We start from the raw sequence: 14,343 nt of genomic DNA on the forward strand, positions 1-14,343 counted from the left end.
TGTAAACGGAGCCTAAGAGTACATGCGCTGGTTATAGCCACTGAAAGACAAATCAGGACAACAGTTTTTGTTGTTATTGTCGCGGGAGGGGGTGGGGCATAATTGTGTCGAGTATTTAAAAACTGTCGTCTTAGATTAGCTCTTCCTTTATTAGATCTAAATTTGTTATATTTAAACGCGCGCGCGCGCACACACAGTTACTGCACTGCGAGTCGTTGCTCCAACTCTCGGAGGCGGGGAGTTGGAGGTATGTGTGCGTGTAAGGTCACAGTATTACCCATAGATCGGTCATATATTAGCTCTGAGCTCGCTTCCGGGACGGAAATAGATGTCGATCACGAGTCCAACACGTGATCCAAGACCCTTGTGAATCACACACACGCACATACCTATGATAAACAGGGCGATATTATCGTCTTTTATATTCTCTGTATTTTTCAGTTACACACAGACACGCGCGAGAGATTTTATTGGACTGTGAGTAAATACTTACGAAAACAAGAGGACTTAAATAACCCATGTTGCTTCGGTCACCGCTTGTGCGAGGACAGATGACTCTGTCACGTGGCTCGCCAGCCGTCGACCGCATTCGTACGGCACTCTCCACTTAGGGGAATCAACCGCTAATGAAGCGTTCCGGAGAAAACTTTAAACACTTCTCGGTAGTTCCTCTTCCCTTGACATTGATTAATCTCTTCCGGAATCCCCATACAATGTAGCCTCCGTGGCGCAATCGGTTAGCGCGTTCGGCTGTTAACCGAAAGGTTGGTGGTTCGAGCCCACCCGGGGGCGTGTGAGTTTTGCTTTCCAGTCCAGCAGGGGCCCTGGTTGGTTCAGTCTACGGACATAGACCTCCCAGGTTCAGGAGGGTGAAGGGGGAGGGGAACGCTGCTGTAAGGTCTTCAAGAATACATGTATAGAATATTTCACTGTATATTTATATAATTCTTCTTCTCTGTTGTGGTACTTCTAGTTATGTTAATGGGGTTTAAGAATAACGACAACGTTTTGAATTTCAAGAGAAGTATTTGTTGTCAGTTTCATGGGAATAATTTTGATAGGGATATTTTCACTGAGAATTTTTTCCACGGTGATTGAAGACTTGGAAGGAATTCAATAAGTGGTAAAGGAAATAATGCATAACTTGCATCGTCTAGGTTTTTCCAGTGATCTAAAAATAGGAGATTTGATGGAACAGGAATACTCGGAGGAATAAGGCATTGGAATAGTGTAAATGGATAGCAGAATTCAAAGATATGTATAGCGTGAAAAGAAAATATTTATGACGATGGTTTATGTGAGAGCGAGAACAGAAGTGACAGGTAGGAACAAAGAAGAGGCATAGCGCAGGCATGGGTAGATGATGTCGCCGTTGTTGTTCAGTGTCTACATTGATGGAGATATGAAATAAACTAAACTTGAGGATAGTAGAAGGAAGCGGGAATGGGAATGTGAGGGTAAATCACGTATGTTTACTGATGGTGTACTGTAGTTTTGGGGAGGTGAAAAGACGAGTTGGAATGAGTGAGAACGTTTGGAGAGATGAATAAAGAGGAAAAAATAAGTGTAATTTTCTCACAACAGGGATAAAGGTAGGAGTGGAAAAGAAATCCTTAATTCAGAAGAGAACTGTCCGGAAAGTTTTGGGACGAGGAAATGTAGTGGAATTGTTTGCACAAGTGTTAAGATAGGAGTGACTAAGAAACTTGCCCAAAATGAAATTTAACCAGATACTTGGGGAAGGGTTGTCAAATTCAAGTATTGGAAACCTAAGCAAAGATTTTTCATTATAGGAAAGGTGGCTGTTACAATACAACAAGTTTAAGAAAGGTTAGAAATATAGATTGAAACAAAGTTAGGCATAGGGAAGAGTGGGAAGGAAAACTTGGTTCTATATGCGAGTTCGGAACACTCAGTATTGGCTGTGGCGGAAATTGTAGAAACGATGGAAATGAGAAGAGCGGATGTAGTTGGAAAACAGAACAAAATTTCCAAAAGAAGTCCACTGCCGTGTTAAGCTTCGACTTGATAAATGCACAAATAGTATGTTGCGCTGCCATTTTATTTATGTATTCATTTAAATTTTGTTAAAGGTGACGCTATATGCTACACTAGTAATTGATCAATCAAATTAATTAATTTATCTGGTGTTTCTGTCCTTGGTCTCTCGACATTTTTTCCATTGGATATCATTGTAGTCCTTTGTGTGAGCGCACAAGTGTGTGCTTGTGTTTACATAAATATAGTGTACAAGAAAGAACCAACGGTTGTTGGGCACTGTATCTTACTTTCCGATTATCACACCTAGATTAAGACGAACATCGTGTGTGTGTGTGTGTGTGTGTGTGTGTGTGTGTGCGAGCGCACGCTACTGCCTGTATGGGCACACCTACCATTCTAGCCTATTGCATTTATAGTGGCTCATTGACCCTTCCATGGTTTGGACCCTAAAAACGAGTCACACATGCGCAACCTTAAAATTTGTATGACGACCTAAGTTCTGCATGACCTCGCAAACTGGGTCATTTTTCAAGTACTTCAAGATTAATCTTTGCCGTGTCTGGTGGCATTGTCAAGCAATATTCTCCCCTCCCCACCCTCCCCTCCGCGAAAGGTAATTGGTTGTTGGAGTGACAGGCAGGCAGGCTGCCTCGCTCCATACTCGCTCGAGCCATTCTTTTATCTCTTTTTATTTCTGTTTTTCTCTTACGTCCCAGCCTCCTCCTCTCCTCCTCCTCCTCCTCCTCCTCCGCTCCTCTCCTCTCCTTTCCATTCACCTTTTTCTCTTCGTTCTACTTTAAAATTTCCCGCTTTCTTTTCCTATCCCCTCCTCTTCCTAGTTTTTTTCTTCTTCCTCCAATTTCTTCATTTTCCTTTTCTCGTTCTACTCCGTCCTCCCCTTCCTCGTCCCTTTTCTCCTCTTCCTCCTACTTCTCTTGTAACCACATTTTCATTTGCTCTACGTTTCCCCTTCATTTTTCTTCTTCTTCCTCCCTTTATTTCCCTTCCTCTGTCTTCCCTTGCCTCATTTCTCTCCCCTCTGCTTCTCCTCCTCCTTCCTCCTTTTACTCTTCTTCCCTCTTCATCCTCCTTCCCCTCTCTTCGGGGCCTGATGCTGCCTTACTGACGTCATCACGAACTGCCTCGTTGACTTCGAGGTCGTCTGTTGGGTTTGGCTGCCAGGTAGTCATCAAGGGAACCCCCCCCCCTACACACACACACACACCTTACGCACACAACATGATCATTGATCGTCTCGGTCGAGGTCAAAGTTGAAATTCTACAGTGCATCGCAGGCTCGATCAACTACGCATTTCATTTCGTCGTCTAAAGAAAGAAAAGTGCGTCGCGGTTCGTTTTTTAATTAGATTTTCAAGAATCAGAAATGAGGAGGAAGAAGAAAGAAAAAAACCCTTTGGATTTTTCTTACGTTACAGTTGAGACTTCGTCCGTGAAAGACAAACACAGTTTCGCTTTATTTCGCTTTTCGCTCTTTCTTTGAGGAGCCGGTGGCAGGTTGCTCCTTAGGTGGGGGAATGAGTGAGTGAGTAGCTATTTCAGTCTGGCGGAGCACCGGCTGCCTCGCTAACCCCCTCCCCTCCCCCCGCATCCCTCTCCCCATCGCCTTCTCCGTCTCTCCTCCCTCCTCTCCTCCCAACTTGCTCCCTTCTCCCTCTCAAAAAAAAAAAAAAAATGAGTTTCATTCATCGCGAATGGCCAAACAGGTCGATAACAATGGAAGGGAAGAACGCGGGTTTTTTAAATAAGGAGGGGCAGGGGCTTGTTGTTGGTTTGTTGCCCCAGGGGAGGAGATAGAATAGAGTTCTTCGGGCCTCGCTCACGGCAGACGAACCCCGAAGGGTTTTCGAAGAATCAGGGTCTAGATAACAGGAAGTCGGTTGGCTTTAGAGAGAAAACTGACGGCATGGCGTCATAAAGGGCCAAGATGAATACTCAAGTCAAGTCAGTCGACTATTGCACTTTATGACATTATATCGTTTGGTATCTTTCTGAAACGAACCGATATTGTATTACGTGGGACCTCACAGGAAACAACGATTTCTGTATCTGTTATCTTCACTGCCATATGTTACTTCTGACGAGTCACCTGGGAATCAGGATAGCAAGCCGGCTGAGATATTTATTTCTGTAGCGAAGGATAGCAAGCCGGCTGAGATATTTATTGCTGTAGCGACAAGGACGTGCTGTGATACACCTGTGAAGGAGATGTGCCGGGTGCCATCTTGTACAAAATGGGGCCGATGGCTTAATACGGGCATCGAGGGACATCAGCCGTAAAGAAGTGGCCCGCATGGGGGTCGAACCCACGACCTCCGCGTTATCAGCACGGCGCTCTAACCAACTGAGCTAACGGGCCAGCTGACTAGAGGGTAAACATTAAAGTTACAATACTTAAAGGTTGGATGTCTTCGCTTATGCTAACTTCGTTGTTTATTCTTATATTTTATGTATGTGTGTGTGTCTCCATCACTGTGACTCTTCCTCCGGATTAAAGGTTTTCTTCTCCAACCTACATATACCAAAGGCTTTTTCCCTCTTACAAGGGAGGTAGCCAAAGTCAAAGGCATAATCTACTCCCACCCATTTCATTCCCACTTACTCCACTACCATTCACCATCCCTCCCTATTTTCTTGGCTCCTTTTGGATGACGGGTCATCCCTGCATCTCGCCCACTGTCCTGGGTCAGAATCAATACAGCAAGACAGCACATCCACGGCAAGGCGACACCTCCCCCTCTTCGTCCCCAAATCCAGAAGAGAGAAGAGGGAGAGACATCTCTTCGGATTGCGTCAAAATATCATTCACACCTACTCACCTCCCATCCCCCACTCCCTTCCATGCATCACAGCATCATCCATACACAACTATCATCCATTCACCCCTATCTTCTGTCTTCTCCCTTCCCTCCTCAACAGACCTCCCCCTCTTTCCCAATGCCCCATTTACCTCATCCATCCATCTCATCCTTGGACGTCCCCTCATGTTCATTTCCTCCAACTCTGCCTTCCACACCTCTTTTACTAACCTCTCTTTACTCATTCTTTCCACGTGTCTAAACCGTCCCCATACTCTTTCATCAACCCAGTCTCCCAACTCCCTTTCCAACCCCGCTCTCCTCCTCAACTCATTTCTCACTCTATCCAGCCTAGTAACCCCACCATACTTCTCAGGCATGTAACAAATTGGGAAAAGGGGGTGGAAGATATTTATGAATTTAGATTATTTGTTTTTATCTTAACCCAATCCAACCCAGGTTCGGAGAAGAGTATTTCGTTTTAAAATTTTATTTACAAAACAACCCTTATTACATATTGATCACAGAAATGTACTTTCTCTACACTTAAACAAAACACAAAATTCACGTGATGGTTTCTTTGATATCATCTAACCCTAAGAACACTTCTATAAAGACAACAAACAAGTAATTAAATTATCACTTGTGGAAAAACAAAGGTAATTAAAAAAAAAATCACGCACGGGCAAGAAAAGGACAAAGCCAGAATGACACTCCTAAATTCACAAACCCAAAATGTGACCTAACAAGCAAGTAAAACCCCCGTAATGAAATACACGCAAGTAATGGGAAATGAAAAGGGTGGAGAAAACGGAGATTGACGATAGCCTAATCGACACGTCGAACTCAAAAACTATCCCTCAAAGGAAATACCACGGGAATAGAAAAAAAAGGTCACCCACGAGAACAGAATAGACAGCTTAATTGACTCGTCGATTCTAAAACCTAACCCCCAAAAGGACTAACCACGGGACTAGGAAAGAACTCTGGAAAAAAGCCTAACTCGACACACCAGGCTCAAATTTTAATCTCAAAAAGGGGATCCTAAACCTCGCACCTAAACTAAGGATATACTTCCTACAAAAAACGCGTTAAAACCTAGGTGCCTTGCCTTACATACCTTAGGTGAGGGGAGACGTCTCCGTTCCCTCACTGAGACGGGAAGGCCATGGATGGGTACGGGGTTGGAGGCTGAGTTCCAGGTCTCATACATCTCCTCGCCGGTGGAGTTTGGTACTCTCGCGGAGCTGAAGAGATAGGTACATGCGTCCCTCTTTAGGCGGTGGCACAGTGGTAGGAGGCCGGCTTCATTGTACACTTGGGCTCGAGGTACACCCTGTGATAGGCCTAGCCCCAGGCGGAGCGCGTGGCACTCCACCCGTGCCATTTTTTCCACAGCCGTCTTGGGGAGGTCGTGGAGGGCAGGGGCGCCGAAGAGGAGGCGGGAGCGCACCAGGTTTTGTATGATAGGAATCAGAGTTTCCCTGCGTTGGCCCCATTTCTCCCGACGGATGGCCCTGATGAGATTGAGGGCCCGTCGGGCACTGATTAGCTACACGTAAGTTGATGGAATGCTGGCTACATCCAATCCAAATCTTAAACGTACATACATACATATACCAAGGCTTTTTCCCCCTTCCAAGGGAGGTAGCCAAAAAGGGAAAGGCATAAAAACACTCCCACCCATTTCATCCCTAAATACACTCCACACCCCTCCCACCCTTCCTCTCATCTGAGCACCTCCTGGATGACGGGTCATCCCTGCACCCTGCCCACCGCCCTGGGTCAGAAGCAGTGTCGCAAGACACAGTACATCCACAGCAAGGCCGCTTCATTTAATCGGCGACCCCCCTCTCCGTCCCCCTTTGCATATAAGGCGAGGACGGGGAGAAATCCCTTCGGGCTGCGTCAAAATTTACTCACACATACTACCCCCCCCCCGCCCATTCCTCCTCATGCAGTCACAACATCATCCATATACAACCATTCTCCACTCACCTCTGTCTTCCGTCCTCTCTCCCTTCCTTCCTCAACAGACATTCCCCTCTTCCCCAAAGCCCCCTTCACCCCATCCATCCACCTCATCCTAGGACGTCCCCTCATGTTCACTCCCTCCACATCTGCCTTCCATACCTCTTTTACTAGTCTTTCTTCACTCATTCTTTCCATGTGTCCAAACCATCCTAATATTCTTTCATCAACCCTATCTCCCAAATCCTTTTTCACCCCTGTTCTCCTCCTCACCTCCTCATTTCTCACTCTATCCAGCCTAGTAACCCCCACCATACTTCTCAGACACCTCATCTCAAACACATTCAAACTCCTTCTCTCTTCTTCTCTTATGTTCCATGTTTCTGCCCCATACAGTGCTGTTGGCACAATCACTCCTTCATACAGTCTCCTCTTAGCATCCATTCCCAAATGTCTATTCCTCATTACACTCTTTAAGCCACCAAGGCATTTACTCGCTTCTCTCAATCTACATTCTACCTCCACCTTCACTCCACCTTTTCCTGCTACACTTGCACCCAAGTATCTAAAACTATCCACTTCCTCCAGTCGCTCTCCCTTAATGTTCACTTCCAGTCTACTGCCACTTTCACCCCTTGTACATCTCATCACCTTACTTTTACCCACATTTATCTTTAGCTTTCTTCTATCACATACTCTCCCAAATTCTGCCACCAGCTTCCTCAATCCCTCCTCTGACCCTGCCACAAGCGCAGTGTCGTCCGCAAACAACAGCTGGCTCACCTCCCACTTTTCTCCATTTTCTTTAACCATCTCCAATCCCTGACTCACTACCCTAGCATTCACCTCTCGCACCACCCCATCCATGTATAAGTTGAACAGCCAGGGCGACATAACGTATCCTTGACGAAGTCCCACCTTTACTTCAAACCACTCACTCTCTCCATTTCTAATCCTAACACATGCTCTACTACTCTCATAGAAACTCTTAACAGCTCCCAAAAGCTTTCCTCCTATCCCATAAATCTGCATAACCTCCCACAGTGCCTTTCTGTCTACCCTGTCTACCAAATCTTAAACGTACACAGACAAAAAGAAAGAAACATATTCAAACAACTTGGCAAGATGTACCGCGATGCTCACGTTCACGGGTCTTGACCTGAAGGCAAGGGATTAACAAGGACGCCGCTGTTTGACCATTGTTCACGAACTGGGTGTGTCAAACTTGGTCCACAGCTGGGCGATAGAAAAGGGGAGGGGGGGGTGAAAACTGTGTGCTGGCCGATAACTTACAGCCACCGCACAAAGAAAGAAAATACGTGAACATTCGAGATACGTGACAGGCATTTCATCTCAAACACATTTAAACTCTTCCTCTCTTATGTTCCATGTTTCTGTCCCGTACACTGATGTTGGCACAATTATTCCTTTATACAATCTCCTCTTAGCATCCATTCTTAAATGTCTCTTTCATATTGTATTTCTCCAACCTAACTTCTTTTATTCTCTCCATGCTCCTTATCCATTTCCTTCTCCACATTGGCATCTCTCTCCTCCCCCTCTCTCTCTCCCTCCCCCCCATCTCTCTCCCTCCCTCCCTCTCTCTCCCTCCCCCCTCTCTCTCTCTTTCTCTCTCTCTCTCTCGCGCGCGCGCGCGCCCACAGATTTACCTTATTGCAACGCACTAGCCAAGTAACCCTAACTTCTTATCCAGTAACAGTGACCTCCATCATGCTCTTCACTTCTCCAGCGTTTCACGTGTGCCGTTGACACTTCCTTTCCCGAATTTCTAATCACGCCATCCATCCTTGCACATCTGTGTAACCCCCACCCTCATCGTGACTTCGTTCACCGTCAGGACCTATCCCAGGTCACTGAACTCACCTGCTCCGTCTTTCTGTCCTGTCTGAGTGGTTCGCAGACGCGTGTAGGATTTTAAGGGGAGTGATTTTTCCAGAAACTGTTGATGAAGCCATTAGCAGACATGACTTGCCCGACATCGAAACTCTTAGGGAGAAAAGGGTCTTCCAAGGTAGGACCAGATGGAGAAACGTACTGGTACCACTGAAGGTGTAACGGCTACAACTACTGGGAGCTAAAGTATTGGATTTCGTTGGCAATAACCAGCGCTTTTATCCTTAAGGGGACAATATTGCCCCGAAGGAGTAAAGTCGAAGGGGTTTTACATTGTATATTGAAAGAGGGTAGCACAAAAGAGGTGTAGTAGATTAGGTTTCAGTTACGAAAGAATGATGTATTACTGATCTTTAGGGGTGTCAGGAAAACCCCCTTAATTACTGTCAAATTGATTGAAGTCAATACCCCATACGGGAGTTGGGAGTTGAGGAACACATTACATGTCGGTAATTAACAAGTCAAGAAATTTTTTTGCGTCTGTTCTTCATTCTCTCTCACTCTCTCGTCTTCCTCCATCCCCGTTGGCTCCTCTTTCCTGTCGGACAGGTGGAAGGCAACAGCATGGATACCTTAGGCATAACTTATATTTCCGTCCCCCCTCCCTTTTCACCTTGGTCTGAGGGGGGAGAAGGTTTTAAACTCGGTTCTTGAAATCTGGCCCGGTTTGCCTTCACCCTGGCTCCCTGAATGCAGAGAGGAATGACTTAGGGTTTCTTACAATAGAAACTATGTAGGCTTTAGTAAATCCCTCCCTCCCCCCCACACACATTAAACTGAATAAAATCGTGTGATGCCAGCTAGAATAAAGTGTTCAAATGCCCCAGTTGGGATAGTAAGTTGTACATGAATTTGCTGCATCGTAACAAATTCGAAATACAATTGTTAGCTATTTAGAAAAAAATAACCGTGATTCTCAGTTAAGGAGAAATGTTTATTCAACATCAGAAACACAAAAGTGCACATTAGGCTTGGTGCTATTTAGTAATTGATAATGAATACGGTGATAGTATAATATGATATTGAGCAGACAGGTGTCACTTAGAATAAAGCACCGACTGAGGTGATTTGTAAGTGTAATATTGTAGTAGAAGAAACCCGGTATATAGTCAGTAAATTGAAGTGAAATATACTTGTCCAGAATTTCTTTTGTCCACACCATAGATCTTTCAAAATATTTTTTTGGTCAGAAATTTGTTGCCACCGGGGAACATGAAACTGGAGTGTATAACAGAAAATGGAGAGAAAGGCTTCGGGCGGGGTGAGTTGTCATTGAGTTTTGATTGAAAACAAGTCCCGTCGAGATAGGCAACCGTTGTGAGTGTTTGTGATGACAGCGTTCACAGGATCATCACCCCGAGTCTTTTCTCGATGTATTGCCAAAAACAGATTCGTTGGATTGGGTAAACTGAACGAGATTGAAAGCGATATTTCTTGTAATCTGTCAGTGGGTGAAGTCACCGGTATTGTGGAGCCGAACAGGCGTCAAATGTATTTTTGTTTCAGACGCGTTCCAACTTTTTTATACATTATACATAAACATACTATTTTTTTTTATAATGATCGGAACATTTTGTTTCATGGTTATTAGCAATGTCAGCACAAATCGTGCTTTGAAAACAAATTCTGAATACCTGAAATTCATACACAGCACATGACATTATCTTGCAATGCCCACCATTCCCACAAGGCAGGCAGTGGTACAATATTTCTCAAAGGGATGCATGACTGCCCAGCAAATACTCGTAAACAGGGCCAGATGCGTCTGGGCCGTGGGTATCCTGTTAGGGAAAATTTATGCAATACATTAGCTGGTTAATAAATATTGATACTACGTCTGTGAAGAATGTTAAGTGTTGAAACTTTTTTTTTTTCTAATAAAGCTTGTGTTTTCAAGTTTAGAAGTTTTGGACCGAGGATTGAGAAGCTCAAGGTTGATGAACCTACGCCAGGAGGCGCTGAGGAGCTGCGGCCAAATCTGTCACCTTTGCCCAATGGGATTGGACTGTTGGGACAGATAACAATCACTCCTGGGAATCGGAGAGGAGTGCGGGACTCGAACTCACAATTAGGCGAATGGGAGACCAGCACACTTCTGATTATGCCACCAGTCGGAAATAATCTTTCCGTTCCTTTTCTCTCATACGCAGCAGTCCAAGCATATAGGGTAAAGGTGGCAGCTTCGGTCGCAACTATGTGCCTTCAGGGGTAGGCTCTTCCACATGTCCACCATTGCTCACCATCTGTGATGTAATTGTGCACCATTGTGGACCCTTGTTTCTGACCGGCTGTATCTCGGAACTACACAGGCATGTCATCTATTGCTATATTTCTATATAAAAGCCTTCTCTTGAAATTATTTTGTAAATAGAATTGTATGAATACAATAGTGAAATACATGACGTTGTTCGGATATAGCACGGGCCAGGAGAGAGCCCGACGTAGTTCATGTAGGTGAGATGACGAAAATATCAAAGCACCCCAGACACATGATATGACGTTGACCTAGATTTTTATTTAAGTTTGTCTCTATTGACAGTTATAGACACGTAAAAACAAATTCACTCCCCCACCTCACGTATAGACGAAGAGATGAAGTATATTGATTTTGAGTAAGGTATTCAGTTTGGCAATTGTGGCACTTTTCCTATTATCATCGATGACGCAAAGCGATTTTTTCCGTCTTGGTGGCAACACCCCTACCTCGGTAGAGAAAGTTTTAAGTTGAGCTTTACGCAATTGATTGGTTGTGTTTATCGTTTTAACTCGCTCAGGTTTGCATGTAGGCTACGTGCGCCGTCTCCATATAATTGCGCACACTTGTGTAAAGATGCCCATGTACACATTTTTATATTTTTTCCACGGGGCAGAGTAGTTGAGAGCTGTGTACAAATTCAGCCTACATTTGTCGAAGAAAATATCCTCGGATTCGACATTACGTCATGGCGTGTAGACTAAATTAAATTTCAAAACAAGCCGACGATGTGACGTATCGTGTTCGCACTGATTTCGGAGAGGATGACAATATGACGTCACAAATAAGCCCCGCCCGACCTGCACGTGGACAGTGTTTATTTATGTTTTGTTGGTTCCAAGGTCTAAATATACAGGTCAGACCGTTAGAATTCTTCTGCGCAGCTTCTGACGTCATTTGGCTGAGTCCATTTTCTCTTTGTGATACACTGAAGAAAACTGTGAAACGCCAAGGAAGACAGGAACTATAATATTTTATATATTATATATATATATATATATTATATATTCATATATATAGACAGGAACTATAATATTTTATATATATATTTTATATAATATTTGTCAGAATATAACTAATTGCGTGCAGCGGTGCGAGCGAAGGCAACGTCATTTTCCAACGACGGACCAGCTTCAACTGACAGCTATAGGACCCGCTAACCCCACTTTGAACAGCCAGGTGACGTTCACGGGCCCGCTGCGCCAACTCCCTCGAAATTCGGTCGGAAGTGGTTAGACCTTATATTCTTAGATCTTGGTTGGTTCCTTTCCAATTCTTCGTGTGTCTATTCCGTGTCGCGCAAATAAAAATCTCTTCCTTCTTTATCCTTGTTCGGTTTCTTTTTGTGACTTTCGTCAAAGGGAGATCAAAGTGCAACCCTCGTTACCGAAGAGGTGCCGCAGAGATGAATTTCGAAATAAACTGGCAGCAGACAGAATAAGAGAAAAAATGCCTACACTAAACAGGTCCATGTCCATTACCACCCATAACGTACCTTCTTTTAGAACAACCATAGTTTCAGCGCCCCCTTCTTGGCTACTAAGTCTATTCCATTCGTTAACCACTCAATTGGTAAACTAGTTCTTGCCTATTTTCTCCTTAAATTTAAAAGTGTCCAACTGAAAGCCATTACTACGAGTCCTGTCGTGCTTTCATAATATGATGACTTTCCTGCATCACCCTTTTTAAAGTCCATGACCCATTTGAATACCTTTATTAGATGAAATGAACTTGCTTGGCGATAGAAGAAGTAAAAGTTCGAGTTAACCAGTACAGAAGGAGTGGTGTGGGCACTGACAGTGACCATATGGCGTAAATGGAGAAGAGATCCTCGTCGCCATGTAAACAATCCGCCATATTCGATCACTACCGCCGTTGGTATGGCGGCACTGTGTAAAATTCTGCCAATATCAAGCTCCGCCCTTCCTATACTAACCTAACCTAGACATATGCCCCTGAAAGCGTAGGAGATAACGGGAATTTGGGTGATAGCGTTGTCCTTGGATAGGAATGGGTCGGGATGCTTATACTAATAGGTCCGTCACCTCCCCCATCACCCCCCTCCCCTCTCTTCTGCGCCGTGACCTCAGATTCATGGAGGCCTACAGACATCCAAACCTGAACATGCAAATAGTTCTCTCTTGTAATATTGCAATTGTGATGAAATGTATTTGATAATAATGAAACTACTGTATTTAATAGTAGAAATGCTAAAGAAATAACGATATTTTTGTATATGTATGAAGAACTATGGGTTAGATTCGCGTATTTGCAGTTGTACATATTTCATGTGACACCAAGCGATTAAATTCAACTCGTGTGGGGGGGGGCGTAGCCGGGGCAAAATGGGGTCTCAGTTGATCAAACTACCCCCGCCCCCATTCCTTTTTGGAGGGGGGGGGGCATCGGGGGTGAAGTCCTTTACCATGAACGAAACCATTACCAGACGCATTAAGCGTCATCACCCACCATGCAGTTCCTGTGAAGTCGGAGAGACGAAGGGGGAGGGGGGGAGGGAAAGAGAGGGCAGTTACGTAAGCAAACGCGATGACGTCAGAGTGAGCTAAATTTATCCTCGGGAAGGACGAAAAGGACAGGAAGGACGGACGATCCCCTCGCCGGCCGTTCGGAATTGAATGAAAGAAGGGAGAAGGAGAAGGGTGCCAACACCTAAAGGGATGGATAAAATTCGGAAGAAAAAAAATAAGTGGAATGTGCATGACCGCGCACGCGCGAACACATTACACGCACACACCCACGTGCACATTCCAGGGGGCACACGTGCGCACATACCCATCTACACATACCCACGCGCTCACAATCACACGCACACACACATACACATACAAACGATGATTGATTTAATTTATCTTGGATGGACATGTGGTCTTTGTCGAAACCGCCACAGGTCAGTTGTTCGTTTTAATGGCATACTTTTGAGGTTTTCTATTGGTAGAGAAGCCAACCTGTTTTATTCATCTAAAGGTTCATCCTGTAGGGACTCAGAAGGAGCTGGTCGGTGTGGCTCCCATTTTCAGAAAAGGAGACTGGGCTTGACCATTGAGTTACTAGAATAATAATAGTAACAATCGTTATCAATTCAGTTCACGTAGTGAGAGTCGTTTGTTGAGCAACGGCTTGCCAAACGTAGCTGCAGAAAAAAGAAAGGAGGAATAAATTGAAAAGGAGAAGATTTTAGTGATTAATGGGTTATATGGTTGTGACAAATCTCAGCTTTTAAAACAGGTGTATAGATAATCTGCACGAAGGTAATGCATCGTCTGCTCACTGTTATCTCCTTCCATATTTCTTATTCACAAACATTTAAACTCATCAAAATTGTACACATGATGCTATTATCCTCAGCCCGTTAGATGCCTTTTGTCG

General features: G+C 44.5%; 2 non-coding genes across 2 annotated transcripts; one reads left to right on the forward strand and one right to left on the reverse strand.

Moving 5' to 3' along the window:
- Positions 1-718: 718 nt before the first annotated feature.
- TRNAN-GUU (transfer RNA asparagine (anticodon GUU)) lies at positions 719-792 on the forward strand. Its single transcript has one exon. It is a non-coding gene; the product is annotated as a tRNA-Asn (tRNA).
- A 3,512-nt stretch (positions 793-4,304) lies between these two features.
- TRNAI-GAU (transfer RNA isoleucine (anticodon GAU)) lies at positions 4,305-4,378 on the reverse strand. Its single transcript has one exon. It is a non-coding gene; the product is annotated as a tRNA-Ile (tRNA).
- Positions 4,379-14,343: the final 9,965 nt, after the last annotated feature.

The sequence above is a fragment of the Oratosquilla oratoria genome, chromosome 1 (assembly GCF_046742065.1).
Source record: "Oratosquilla oratoria isolate Oo_2021 chromosome 1, ASM4674206v1, whole genome shotgun sequence".
Classification (NCBI taxonomy): Eukaryota; Metazoa; Arthropoda; class Malacostraca; order Stomatopoda; family Squillidae; genus Oratosquilla; species Oratosquilla oratoria.